The following is a 15,377-nucleotide window of genomic DNA, read 5'->3' as shown; positions in this document are numbered from 1 at the left end:
AAAAAAATTAAAAATAAGATGTTACTTTTTTATTTAATAATTAGTAAAATGTTAAGTTTAAAAAAAAAAATAATAATAATTTTGCCACATATATAATAAAACAAAAATACATATTTGGTATCCCTAACAGTCTGATCTATCAAAGTAACTCGTTATTTACCCCTCACGAACATCGTCAGAAATAAAAAATGAACAGCAGAAGTGTGCTTTTTTTTTTTTTTTTTTGGTCACCCTGTCTCCAAGAAAAAAAAAAAGCGATCAAGATGATGTATGTTTTCCAAAATGGTACCAACACGAACTACAGGACATCCTGCAAAAAAACGAGCCCTCGCACAACTGTATTGACGAAAAAATAAAGTTATGGCAGTCAGAAGATGGCAGAAAATAACTTTTAAAAATTTAAATATCTTTGAAAAAGTAGTTCATCAAAACTATAGAAATTTGGTATTGTAGTAAACTTTGTTCTATGGGTCAGTACAATATCATGTCATTTGTACTGCAGTTTATGGACCGTAGAAACAAGATGCACCCCTAGATGGTTGAATTTCAGTTTTTGTTTTTTTTGTTTTTTTTTTACTCCATTTAGAATTTTTAAAAATTATTTTAGTAGATTATATGGTGCATTAAATAAAACCATTGAAAAATACATCTCGTCCCACAAAACACAAGCCCTCATACAGAAACGTCGATGGATAAATAAAAGCGTTACGATTTTTTAAAAGCGGTAGGAAGAACCGAAAATGGGAGGAAAAAAAGAGCTGAGTCCTTAAGGGGCTGAGAAAGTTCTGAAAACATGACCTGTAAAAGTGCTTGAGAACTGAGGTGAGAAACACTGGCCTTAATCCAGTCAAGAATATTCACAGACTTTGTCCTGCATTGTCTTGGCTGTGTGCTTACCGTATATACCGGCGTATAAGACGACTTTTGAACCCCGAAAAAAACGCTCTGAAGTCGGGGGTCGTCTTATACGCCGGTAATACCAAAAAAAAAGTGTAAAAAAAAAAATCATTACTCACCTCCCCCGGCGTTCTGTCGCGCTCCGGCAGGATGTCGCTCGCTCCTCGTCCCCGGCGCAACATTGCTTTCTGAATGCGGGGCTTGAAATCCCCGCCTCCAGAAAGCTAATACACACGCCGTCAGCCAGTTACAGCCATTCAATGACATCATTGAATGGCTGTGATTGGCTGAAGGCGCACGTGGCACGAAGGCGACAGAATGCCGGGGGAGGTGAGTAATGATTTTTTTTTTCTCCACTGTATTACCGGCGTATAAGGTGAAAGTTGGGGGGTCGTCTTATACGCCCCGTCGCCTTATACGCCGGTATATACGGTATGTTCATTGTCAACTTAAACATTCGCACCAGTCTGCTTTCTGAGAGTGGATTTTCATAAATCTCTTTGAGACTGCCCCTGACAATAGTGCGACAAAAACAAGTAAGTGGATTGTTTTTGGCAAAGCTTTATTGATTTACCCACGTTACAACAGATTTCTGGGCATGTCACAGTACGTTGGCTGATACAGCCTGCAGCTCTTCAACAGTGAGCTGCAGATAATGTTTGCAATGTTTTCCTTGAGTTCGTCCTTGGTATGCGGATTATTGGTGAACATTTTCTGCTTTAAATTTCCCCACAGAAAACAATTGTATGTAAACACGTCTGGGGAATGTGAGGGCCATAACCCTGTCCTCAGTCTGCTTTTCCATAAACAGTTCATAAACCTGTGCCAGTGAGGTGCAGGGGGTGTAGCATGTTGGGAAAAAATTTTTTATATATATATTTTTTTTTTCTAGTGTTGGTTGTGAAACTGTTCAAACATGTGCAAAGAATAGAGAGTCCAAAAAATGGCTGCTGGAGTGGCTCAACTTTTTCTTTTTTTTTCTAAAGTGCACATGCTGGGATTTAGTAAAAAGGTGTTTATTTGATTAAAAACTGCTATAAAGAAACACCTTTTTTCTAAATCCAAGCATGTGCATATTTAAAAAAAAAAATTTACTTTTTTTTTTTAGAAAAAAGTCGTGCCACCCCACGAGCCATTTCTTGGACTTCTATTCGCTGTTCCACTGGTCAGTCTGCTCAGGTTGTACAGTTACTGGCTTGGCAACACCTGAAATTTGATGCATATGTCCTTCCTTACCACATACAAAAACACCACTCATCTGAAATAAATGCCCCGCTATTCTCCGCTACCGGATCCTCATCGGAGTAGTTCCATCTCCATCTGCGTTCTAAAATAGAATGGGTCCAGAAGTCCTCTAGCAATCAGTCAGCGACCACATGTAGTAATTTACACACTTAGCTTGATCACGCTAAGCACACATTATTCTGCATAGCTTCTAGTTTAGAGATCTCAGCACTTGCTGACGTTTGTGGTACACCAACTGGCTGGGACAGTCTTCGAGAACTATTTGCAATTTGCTGCTGATTGTCACGGATGACTTCGCATGTCCGGACTGACGGAGGCCTTGGTTTCTTCATGTTTGCGACAGACCTGGTTTGGCGCCTTTTCTGAGCCAGGCTCTGAATACAACATTTAAGAGATGGCTTTGTACCTGGGTACTTGTCAGCAAAGGACTCTTGCATTTTCCTTAATTCGCTTCACACAGCCTTCCACAATAAATATTCACTGTTCCAGAAAGAACACCATGAAGCATGGAAGCTACTTAAAGGAAAATCTCTTTGTTACCTATAGCAATCACAACACATTTCTTATACTGCTGTGGGCAACAAAGCCAGATTTTCTTGTGGTGTGGCGCTGAGATCGGAGGCGGGCTACTCTTCCATGGCCCACCGATACTTTGTATCTTTATATCTGTCTCTCTCGACTAATCTTTTAGATTCTGCAAGTGAAAAACCTCTGCACAGCACAATGCCACCGCCATAGTTATACATGGTGTTTCAGTAGCCAAGTAATCTTTTGGTGGCTGGTTTCCTCCAGACATCACACTGTTACGAAAATTCAGATTGTAACTGCAGATTGCCCACCTTCAATGTATAGGGGTTGAATCCACCATGAATCTGCAGCAAAATCTACATGTAACTACATGCGGACTTTGCTTTAGATTCACCATGCATTTACATCAAAATCCACAGCAAAAACAGTCTGCCGTATTTGAGCAGACCCTTCCTATTCATATATGATCCCATGGAGAGACTTTACAGAGGAACCACATGCCCAATATATTGCTTTCTACCAGCAGAGTGACACTGCAAGAGGCTAATTTGCCTTAGCTGTGCATACATTGCATGATGCAGAAAATATACACCAACCGCCGCGTGGCCTTTACATTTAGAATGGTGGGAGATCTAAGACCTAATATTTTTCCTGCTTGCAATGCTTGAAGTCTGAAGCAGAGAAGAAGTGGCAGTATATGCTGTGAGGCTTCTTAGCTACACGAGATAAGTATGGATGATATTTATGTGATTGGATAAATAGCATCCTGTACTACTGGCACATCCTCTCTGCTGTGAACTCCTTCAACCATGTTTTTTACACATTGTTGATCTGAGATCTATACCACAAGTTATAGCCAGTACATTTGTCAAATGGATCACAAAAACAGTGTGAAAGGGGCCTAACTGGCTAAAACAGAATACATGCAATATTCAGTGCCCCATAGAACAATGACAGCCAGCAGCATTAGTATCCATGCTCCTGTACTCCATGCCTGCTAAAGAGTCTGACATTGATTTACAGGAATGCTGCCTTCCAATAGGTGGCGCTGTAGGGGTATTGTTCCATCTTCCCTATTACAGATTTCCCAGAGGAGCATGCATGGCCTTATACGTCTCCTCACTTTCTACATAGTATGTTAGGCTAAAAAAAGACAATGTCTATTTAGTTCAGCCTGTTTACACCCCCCTTGTTCATCCAGAGGAAAGTAAAAAACCCTCAATGAGGCAGCAGGCAATTTAGCCCATTTGGGGGGGAAAAATTCCTTCCCAACTCCATACATGCAGTCTGAATAATCCCTGGATCAACGTTTGAAGGTTCATACCAAGACCCGAATCAACAACCCCGCTGGTCACCTACTTTCTATATCCTGTAATATAGTGCTCTAGAAAGACGTCTAGTCCCCTCTTAAGGCCCATTTAGAGACAACAATTATCCCTCAAAATTCGCTCAGAAGCCGTCTTTTGAGCGATAATCATTGTGTCTAACTGCACTGACATCATGCAGTTTTCGTTAAGGAATCACTGATCTTTCAGCGTGCTGAAAGACAACGATCGGCCTTATCAGGAGTTTACAGCGGGATACAGCTGATGCGATTGTTTCAGCTGTATCCCGCTCCTTGAAGACAGGCTGAGTATGAAGAACATAGCGCTCCAGCGGCCCCACTTGTCTTCTGCATCCTCTGCTCGGAACGCAAGGTGATCAACGTTTGAGCGATCATCTTGCTGTATAATGCACACAATGATTATCGCTAAAAAGACATTTTTTGAGCGATAATCGCTGTCTCTAAATGGGCCTTGAAACTCTTCTCTCAATTTTGCCATCACCACATCCTCAGGCAGAGAGTTCCACAGTCTCACTGCCCTTACAGTAAAGAACCCCCTTTTATGTTGGTGATGAAACCTGCTTTCCTCTAATCGTAGCGGATGCCCTCTTGTTACCATCGCAGTCCTGGGTATAAACAGATCATGGGGGAGATCCTTGTATTGTCCCCTCATGTATTTATACATAGTTATTTGATCGCCCCTTAGCCGTCTTTTTTCTAGGGTAAATAATCCTAATTTTGATAGCCTCTCTGAATATTCCAGTCCCGTCATTTCATGTATTAGTTTAGTTGCTCGTCTTTGCACCCCCTCCAGCACTATAACATCTTTCCTGAGCACCGGTGTCCAGAACTGTACGCAGTATTCCATGTGGGGCCTGACAAGTGCCTTATATAGTGGGAGGATAATGTTCCCCATCCTTTGCCCCTATACCTCTTTTAATGCACCCCAAGACTTTATTTGCTTTTGCAGCAGCTGACTGGCATTGGTTACTCCAGTTTAGTCTACAGTCCACTAGTACCCCCATGTCCTTTTTCCATATCACTTTTCCCCAGCAGTACCCATTTAGTGTATATTGGTGACATCCGTTTCTCCTGCCCATGTGCATAACTTTACATTTATCGATGTTGAACGTCATTTGCCATTTTTCTACCCATGTCCTCAGCTTATCCAGGTCTATTTGCAGCCAGACATTGTCCTCCATTGCATTGATTATCTTGTATAATTGTGTATCGTCTGCAAATATTGATATTTTGCTGTGCAGCCCCTCTATCAGGTCATTGATAAATATATTGAACACAATGGGGCCTAGTACTGAGCCCTGTGGCACCCCGCTAGCGACGGTGGCCCAATCAGAGTTTGAATCATTTATTACCACCCTCTGCTTTCTATCGCCGAGCCAGTTCTTTACCCAGATACACATGTTTTTGCCCATACCGAGCACTAATTCAATAAAATGTATACGGTTGTTGTTCTTTATATTCATTATGCTACTTATGGTCCTACTAGCTGTTTTGGCAGTTCTAACTGTACTAGCCCCCTCCCCCCACTTAACCCCCATTCCCATCGCTTTGTCCCAGGTCACTGTCTACACTATCTTCCACCCTATTACTGTTTCCCTTCCCCCCCAGTCCCTAGTTTAAACACTCCTCTAACCTTCTAGCCCTCTTCTCACCCAGCACAGCTGCACCCTCCCCATTGAGATGCAGCACATCCCTACGGTAGAGTCTGTAGCCGACAGTAAAGTCATCCCAGTTCTCCAGGAACCTGAAACCCTCCTTCCTACACCAACTCTGGAGCCACTTGTTTTACCTGCCTAATCTCCTGCTACCTTTCTGCTGTGGCTCATCGTACAACTAGTATTTCTGAGAAAACTACCTTGGAGGTCCTCACCCTGAGCTTGGATCCTAGGTCCCTGAAATCGTTTTTGAGGGTCCTCCATTGACCTCTAACTTTGTCATTGGTGCCAACGTGTACCATGACTACTATCCTCACCAGCCCCACTTAGTAATCTGTCAACCCGATCCACGGTATGTCATACTTGAGCATCAGGAAGACAACACACCGATGATCCCGGGCTTTGTGGCAGATTGCCCTGTCTGTCCCCCTTATAATTGGGTCCCCCACCACTATGGCCTGTCTAGCCTGCCCTGCTTTCCCCTTTTTTACTGGAGTAGTTATCTCCCTGACGTTCTGAGGGCATGTCGTGCTGCAGCGGTGCTGGCTCTGTAATGGCATCCCCCTCATCTGCCAACTTTACAATCTTGTTGGGGTGTGCCAGTTCGGGACTAGCCTCCCTTGTTTTCTTCTCTCTACGGCCGCCTGCACACGGCCGGAAATTCCGCGGCAGGATTTCCTGCAGAAATTTCACCCGTGCCCACCTGCATAGGATTGTATTAGATAACACAATCCTAGGCAGATGGCCGTGATTTGTCCACGTGAAAACACACGTGGAAAACAAATCACGGCATGTTCTATTTCTGTGCGTGTCTCGCAGAGGCCCGCACAGAAATGTCAGTAGTGACGGGCCGTCTCCTCTCTGCGCATTGGCTGGCTGGCAGCCGGTGCATAGCAGAGAATGAAGACGCTGGGAGCAGGTGAGCTGCAGGCCTCTGCAGGGGCACGGGACCGCATTCCGCTGCGGGAATTCTCGCAGCGGGATCCGACCCGGCTGTCTGCAGGCGGCCTACGCCTTCTGTCATCCAGTAAGCTGCCTGCTCATCATGGATTCTCTAACTACCATCCACCCCAGAGAGTGCATGTTCAGTGAGCAGCAAACTCCTTTTCATATTGCCAATGTATCTCAGTGTTGCCAGTCGCTCATTTAGATCCAGGATCTGGGCTTCCAAATGTGCGATGTACTCTCGCCACAACAGTGTGCACCCTCAATCGGCTGTTCAAAGACTGAATACACTGCACAAGATGCACACCGGACGGCATTGTCAAGCGTGGAGCACATTCTAGTGGGGATTTACAAATTATCTTAAAATGGGAAAAAAACCAAAACAACTAGAACACATTTCTCACGTGCCTCTGCCGGTTCGTGCCTTAAATTTTTTTCTAGGTGCTCTCCTTAAGGAGAAAGGATACCAAGTCTATAGGCCTTTCGCTAGCCAAGCCAGAAACCTACTGCACACTGATGAGGGGCAAAAACCCCAAAACAGCTGTCTGTGTATGGTATCCTGGCTTGGTTTTCAATTCCCAGTCATTGTTGTAAGGCTTTTCTCAAGAGTCTTGAGACCTTGACGTGTAGAAGTGCTGCCTTCCAATAGGTTGCGCTGCAGAGGTATTGTTCCATCTTCCTTCTGACCAGAAACCTGCATGTAAGAAGCCACCAGAGGGCTCTTATGACCTGCAATGACAGCTGGTGTATGGTCAGGGCAGAGAAGAAAGCTGCTATCAAATGATAGGTCTCCCATCGCAGTATCAGGATGTACTTGTCTGTGAGAGACCTGCCCTTCTGTAGTTGTGTGCCAAACAGAATGGCTATCTTTTCTCCTAGACAGTATGTGGCACTGTGGAGGTATTATTCCATCTCCCTTATTTGCAAACAGAATGGCATCACATGCCTCGGATTGTGGATCTCTGGTTTATATATAGGGAAAAGCATATTGTTGGTTGCAATAATGAATATGTCCAGCAGATGGAGACAAATATCTACCAAAATATAAATGTGTTCCTTTAGTGTTTGCCTGCAAGGTCATGAAGTCTGCACTGTGTTCACTTGAGTACAGTTTGTCAAAATATCCTTGGCAAGGTAACATTTTCCGAGGCATGTACCAAGGTAAAATCCGTCAATTAAAACCATCTGGATGTTTGGAACTGTTGGATCTTATAAGATGTTTTGGGTAGGGCAGAAGTTCTTTTTAATTACACAAGACATTTTTTTCCTAGTATTTCAAGATGCACTAAAATGCAGATGTAGAAGAGTTGACCACAATAAGTGTTTGTTTTGGGCACCACAACACTTAATATAGCTTACACTGACGTATGATGGCATTTGATGAACTCTGCTCTAATAAATCAGGATGGTTGTAATTTTGCATCTGTGTAAGGTCATTCTCACACACATCTGTGTAAGGTCATTCTCACACAGACACTTGTGAAAACGCTGCGTATTTTTAATGCAGTATCTACTGTGTTGACATACGTATTTGACAGCATTGGACTGCGTTTTCAGCACAGGTATAAATGCAGCCAAGCAAGCTGACAATGCCAGAACTGAAAAAATACGGCAACCACATGCTACCGTGTTTTCAGCAGCGCTGAAAACGCAACCCATTCATTTCAATGGGCAAAGCATCCTGTTTTAAACCGCAGAAACACATAAAAATAGAACAGACAGTGCTTGAAAAACGCAGCGCCTTAAAGGGGTTGTCCCGCGCCGAAACGGTTTTTTTTTTTTCCAATAGCCCCCCCCCCCCCGTTCAGCGCGAGACAAAGCCGATGCAGGCATAAAAAAAACAAACCGTCCGGTACTTACCTGAATCCCCGCGCTCCGGTGACTTCTGACTTACCTTGTGAAGATGGCCGCCGGGATCTTCACCCTCGGTGGACCGCAAGGCTTCTGTGCGGTCCATTGCCGATTCCAGCCTCCTGATTGGCACACATGACGGGGCGGAGCTACGAGGAGCCGCTCTCTGGCACAAGCGGCCCCATTCAGAAGACAGAAGACAGGACTGCGCAAGCGCGTCTAATCGGGGATTAGACGCTGAAGATTAGACGGCACCATGGAGACGGGGACGCCAGCAACGGAACAGGTAAGTGAATAACTTCTGTATGGCTCATAATTAATGCAGGATGTACATTACAAAGTGCATTAATATGGCCATACAGAAGTGTATACCCCAACTTGCTTTCGCGGGACAACCCCTTTAAGAGAATTTTGGGGATTGCCGCTTCTTCATGACTACTTCTGGAAAACTACCTTGCTAAACTTGCTGTGCACCACCTGGTAATACACAGAACTGCAGTCCATGCTATATTGTGTCTATAGGAGCCGTGCCATCTACCTTCTGGAATTTTGATTTTTTCTTTCAGTACATTGGCATCACTAATCCCCTATTTTTTTAGCGCCCTGTACTTGAGTCCTTAGTTTATATCTAACCAAGGCCATGTCTAGCTTGTTCTATAGTCATGTGCATTACCCCTGGGTGCTCCAGTTTCTTCACGTTCTCTAAAAGCAAGCTTATACTAAACGGTTTGGAAACTTTTGAAACCAATTTTTGGTTTCAAAGGCTTTTATTTGTATAATTAATCACATTGAAAAGTTTCGCAGGAGGATCTTCAGACATAAGAATCTTAGTAATGTAAGCATTTGTCGAACAAGGAATTAAACAAATAAACATGGGTCGAGGGGTGCTGTCACTCTTTAAGGAGAGCACCCAAAAAGTGCATGGAGACACCTAGGGGGTGAGTGGGTTGGGGATGGCATTGGCTCTCCCCAAGGAGAGCACCCAGAAGGGGTGTGAGGAGAGTTATAAGGCCATGCACACTCCTGTGGGTAAATTATAAGAAACCATATTATATATATGTAAAATATTAAAATAAATCTTATTTGTATAGTGCCAACTTATTCTCCAGCGCTTTCAAGTGATTTATTTACCCCCCACCAAGCTGGGTGCTCATTTTACCGACCTCGGAAGAATGAGTCAACCTTAAGCCGGCTACCTGAACCAAGCGGGGATTGAACTCACAACCTTATAATTGCACAAATAAACATGTAACAAAACAAACAGGTTTCCACTCATTATTGTATCTGCAGTGAAATAATTTTTATTTACATTTTAGATGTTACTGATCTCACCGTTTGGTGTGTCTCAGGGAAATTTCTCCTATAAAGTCAGTAGTCGCTGCATATTCTGGATATTTGGATAGTCAGACCATGGTTGCCAAGTCTTGAGGAAACCCTCCATACCGTCATCTCTCATAGCGGACAGTTTTTCGGAGATCATCATTTTGGAGATTCTAGCTATGGTGGGGTTCAGATGGTTTCAACCATTGGGATGCGATGTAGATCCTGGCCACCATACAAATAAACTGAAAGAGTTTGTGTTGTTGGTTATTATATCCGGTCGGCTTATCTGCCAGCAGGCAAACCGAGGGGGTGAGGGAAAATCTCTTGCCCAAAACTCTTGAAACCAGGTTGGCTACTTGTCTCCACAGGGATCCACCAGGTATGTAAAACAGAGCCCAGTGCAATTAGAGGAAGTAGTAGGGGAGAACTTGTGTATAGTTGTGGGGACATAGTGAACCCTATGTAATATCTTGTGGGCGGTTTCGGATAGGGTCACCTGATGGCTGCCTTTGGCAACAAATGCACAGCAGTTATTATATAGGAGAGAAATCGTCCCCAGCTGGAGGGGTGACCAGACGCACAGCCTCTCACTCGACATACTGGATATTTGAAAGTGTGATTTGGGGAAATATAGATTGCAAGAAGCTGTATATCTGGAGTGTCTCCAGCCACAGGTTATCTGGTACTGACTATTTTTCTTTGATTTGTTGTATAGTCATAAGTCTATTTAATGTGATAAAATGCCATAATGTAGTCAGTAGAGATGAGCGAGCATACTCGCTAAGGCTAACTACTCGAGCGAGTAGTGCCTTAGCCGAGTATCCTCCCGCTCGTCTCTAAAGATTCAGGGGGCTGGGGGAGAGCGGGGAGGAACGGAGGGGAGATCTCTCTCCCCCCCCCCCCGCTCACCGCCGCAACTCACCTGTCACCCGCGCCGGCAGCCGAATCTTTACAGACGAGCGGGAGGATACTCGGCTAAGGCACTACTCACTCGAGTAGTTAGCCTTAGCCAGTATACTCGCTCATCTCTAGTAGTCAGTCCTCTAGTGCGCCACCAAGTACAACTGTCTGTTAGCTTGCTAGAGGGGGAAGGCTTGGTTGGGAATAATGGGAAATAGTGGCGGGTAGTCTGAGATTAAGGAGTGCTTAATTCTATTTAATTTCGATATTTTAAGGAGGTAACAAGTGTTGTATAGTAGAAGAGTTAGCTTTTTTTGTCCCAGAAGATAGCCCTCAGGTCCACTGGAGATACCAGGGAGGTTCAAGCCCCACCCGAAGGTGGGCTCTTGGGCCTCCAAAAATGGGGAGGGGGATCTGGGCCATCTGTGCTGCTGAGTAGCACTTTTGTAGGTGTGGATAGCCCCCCTATTAGGCCGCCTGCACACGGGCGGAAATCCTGCGGCGGGATTTCCGCCACTGAAAGCCTGCATAGGAGTGTATTACAATACGCACTCCTATGCAGACGGCTGCGGTTTGGCCGCGCGAAATATCGCGCGGCAAACAAACCGCGGCATGTCCTATTTCTGTGCAGGGCTCGCAGAGCCTCGCACAGAAACATCACTCACCCAGCCGCCAGCTCCAGTGTGCGCATGCGCCGGCAGCTGGCACATGAAAGAGCCGGGGCCGCCGGGCGCGGGTGAGTACGCGCTCCTCCTTGCAGGTGCTCGGATCGGGTCCCGCGGCGAGAATTCTCATCGCCGGATCCGACCCGCCCGTCTGCAGGCGGCCTTATTCCGTGATAAAACATTATTTGTTGTTTAATCCGGGGTCTCTTCTTGCTCCAGATAAACTGTGAGATGGCCTGATGCATAGCCCTCATGTCTGGTAGGGGGATGCTAATTGTGAGGTGCCTAAACAGATACAGGAGTTGTGGTAGAAAATTCATTTTAATTGAGTTTATGCGCCCTACCCAGGAGAGGGAGCGTTGATTCCATTTTTTCATTTCTAGTTTGAGGGTACTGAACAGATGTGCAATTCCATTTATATAAGGAGTTCAGGGAGGGGGTAATTTTAATACTTAGGTAAAGGCCCAATTACACTGGACGAGTGCCGGACAAGCGATGCCCGACACTCGTCCCTGTGTCTCCATGCTCCTGCACAGGAACTAGCAGAGTCGGCTTGCACATGAAGCAGCCAGTAGGGGGGCGGGGCAGTGCAGGAGATTTCTCTCCTCTCGCTCCCCCGCCCCTCTCCATTGAGATACACAGTGGCGGTTCACTATGGAACAGTGGCTGTTTAAACTGAACGATGAGCCTCATCGCTCATCTTTTATGCTGCATAAAAGCTCATCTGGATGTGAATAGGTGTAACCTTTCTGCGTGCCATGTAGCTCTCTCCAGACATCCGCTAGTGCCAAGTTCTTCATTGTAGTGTTCAGGGAAGCTCTTTGAGAGGCGCTGAGTTTGTCTGGCCCAGGGGAGGAGCGTCTTGGGCAGGTGAAAGTGTCATATTGAAATCTCCCATCAAGTATATATCGGAGTTGTGGGAAACCTTTATTTTACTTGCGAGAAGTTTAAAGTGGTGGTTAACTGAGGCGTATGAATTAATAAGTATGATCTTTTGGTCATATAGGGAGCCATATAGAAATATGAATCTGTCATGTTGATCTATTTCTGTATTGTTGATAGAGAGAGGAAGGAAAGTATGTAGGAGTATGGAGACTCCCCAATGTTGGGGGGGGGGGGGCAACTGATGAAAAAACTCTAGAGTACTGGGAGTGGAGGTATCTTGGGCCGGAAGTGAAACCAATTTTTATTTCTATATACACAAAGCTTCTTTTTTATCAAGACTTTGTATAGTTTCTCCAATTTGTATTTAATTTATCACATTGAGCCCTATTGGTGAAAGGGACTAATGTGTGTTCTGTATACAGCTTTGTGGGATACACTGGCTTTATAAATACTGAGTAGTAAATTATAACCTATAAATATCACAAAATATGTCACTGCTTATTAGCAGCATATCTACAGTTCCATTGAATGGGTCCTTGAAGCATTCCACCAAATATTTACACTTGTGCTTCCAAACATTCTGAGTACATTGGCCATCTGTTGGAATTCAAGGCCGATGCTGACAGCGTGGGAGTGCAGCTACTGGAAGTTACATAACTACTTCAACTGTTTAGAAGTGTAGTAATAGAGAAGAGACTGAATGTGTTATGTAATTGTGGAGAACTTCATTTCTTTGTAGGCAAACATCAAACGTCTGCTTTGGTCCAGAGCTCTATACAATTCATATATCGGTGTCTTATGAGTTATACGTTCACATATGATGGCTGTGAAATCTATCAAACGCCTGTGACAATTTTAAGACTGCGAAAAGCAAGAAAGTGAAACTATACTGCAATACCAAATACAAGTCATGAAGGGAAGACAGGAAAAAGCTAAGGAAAATTGTGAGCTGCTCGAGAAAGGGGGATACTTTGAAACACGTTGTATGCTTTCAATTGATGTCTTGCCTGGTGACTTGCCAATAAACCGTTTTGGATTGTTAAACATGCAGTGACGGTGTGGCTATGAAATAGTGGAAGACTATATCCTGTATGTCTTGGATAGGGGATTATGTGAATTTGTCAGGGCCTAAGTAAGTTTAAACAAACTTATTATTTATCACATTGATTTAGGTTGCCAAACTGAGCTCTGGCTCTTGTTTCCGGTCTTTCCTTGATGATTGTACTGGGAACTGACGGTTTGTACGTATTGGCCTTCGTTTCCTCTGGTGGATGTCTAAGGGTGGACAGAGACATATGAGATCCTAGTTTACTGATACGAAAAATGTGTTACTTTAATGTAATGGCACTGTTATGTGTGCTGCTGGGATCTTTAGTTCTAAGCTTCCTAGCAGCACAGCTCCACAGGTGGTTGAGGGTTAATTGAGCTGGCTGGGTGTGGCATTCTCCAGCAGCCAATCCCCATTTAGCCTGCAGCACATATAAACCCAGCTCCTTCAGTCTAAAGCTGGTCTTGTACTGTTTGGATGTATCTGTTATGTTCCCACTTAGATCTGTGTTTGCATGTTGGTCTGTTTGTGTCTCTCTGCTTCCCTAAAGACGGTTTGGAGTAAGGACACATAGACTTGCTGTGAGTTTCATCTGTGCACATGTGAGTTCTGGGTGGAGTCGGTTTGGTTGCATTATATGTTGTAGTCTGCTGTAAGCCTGTGCCTGTAAGCAGGTATCCTGTTGTCTGTCCTGTACAGCTTGTTGTGTGATCTGGGCTCTGTCCTGTTCCTGGTGCACCTTGCTGTGTGATCTGGGCTCTGTCCTGTTCCTGGTGCACCTTGCTGTGTGATCTGGGCTCTGTCCTGTTCCTGGTGCACCTTGCTGTGTGATCTGGGCTCTGTCCTGTTCCTGGTGCACCTTGCTGTGTGATCTAGGCTCTGTCCTGTTCCTGGTGCACCTTGCTGTGTGATCTAGGCTCTGTCCTGTTCCTGGTGCACCTTGCTGTGTGATCTGGGCTCTGTCCTGTTCCTGGTGCACCTTGCTGTGTGATCTGGGCTCTGTCCTGTTCGTGGTGCACCTTGCTGTGTGATCTGGGCTCTGTCCTGTTCCTGGTGCACCTTGCTGTGTGATCTGGGCTCTGTCCTGTTACTGGTGCACCTTGCTGTGTGATCTGGGCTCTGTCCTGTTACTGGTGCACCTTGCTGTGTGATCTGGGCTCTGTCCTGTTCCTGGTGCACCTTGCTGTGTGATCTGGGCTCTGTCCTGTTCCTGGTGCACCTTGCTGTGTGATCTGGGCTCTGTCCTGTTCCTGGTGGACCTTGCTGTGTGATCTGGGCTCTGTCCTGTTCCTGGTGGACCTTGCTGTGTGATCTGGGCTCTGTCCTGTTCCTGGTGGACCTTGCTGTGTGATCTGGGCTCTGTCCTGTTCCTGGTGCACCTTGCTGTGTGATCTGGGCTCTGTCCTGTTCCTGGTGCACCTTGCTGTGTGATCTGGGCTCTGTCCTGTTCCTGGTGCACCTTGCTGTGTGATCTGGGCTCTGTCCTGTTCCTGGTGCACCTTGCTGTGTGATCTGGGCTCTGTCCTGTTCCTGGTGCACCTTGCTGTGTGATCTGGGCTCTGTCCTGTTCCTGGTGCACCTTGCTGTGTGATCTGGGCTCTGTCCTGTTCCTGGTGCACCTTGCTGTGTGATCTGGGCTCTGTCCTGTTCCTGGTGCACCTTGCTGTGTGATCTGGGCTCTGTCCTGTTCCTGGTGCACCTTGCTGTGTGATCTGGGCTCTGTCCTGTTCCTGGTGCACCTTGCTGTGTGATCTGGGCTCTGTCCTGTTCCTGGTGCACCTTGCTGTGTGATCTGGGCTCTGTCCTGTTCCTGGTGCAACTTGCTGTGTGATCTGGGCTCTGTCCTGTTCCTGGTGCAACTTGCTGTGTGATCTGGGCTCTGTCCTGTTCCTGGTGCAACTTGCTGTGTGATCTGGGCTCTGTCCTGTTCCTGGTGCAACTTGCTGTGTGATCTGTACTCTGTCCTGTTCCTGGTGCAACTTGCTGTGTGATCTGTACTCTGTCCTGTTCCTGATGCAACTTGCGGTGTGATCTGTGTCCGGTGCTGCTGGACTCCTGGTTAGTGTAGGGACTAGCGGTATAACCAGGAG

This window comes from Eleutherodactylus coqui, chromosome 9 (assembly GCF_035609145.1).
Source record: "Eleutherodactylus coqui strain aEleCoq1 chromosome 9, aEleCoq1.hap1, whole genome shotgun sequence".
In the NCBI taxonomy this organism is placed as follows: Eukaryota; Metazoa; Chordata; class Amphibia; order Anura; family Eleutherodactylidae; genus Eleutherodactylus; species Eleutherodactylus coqui.
This window is presented reverse-complemented; position numbering follows the sequence as displayed.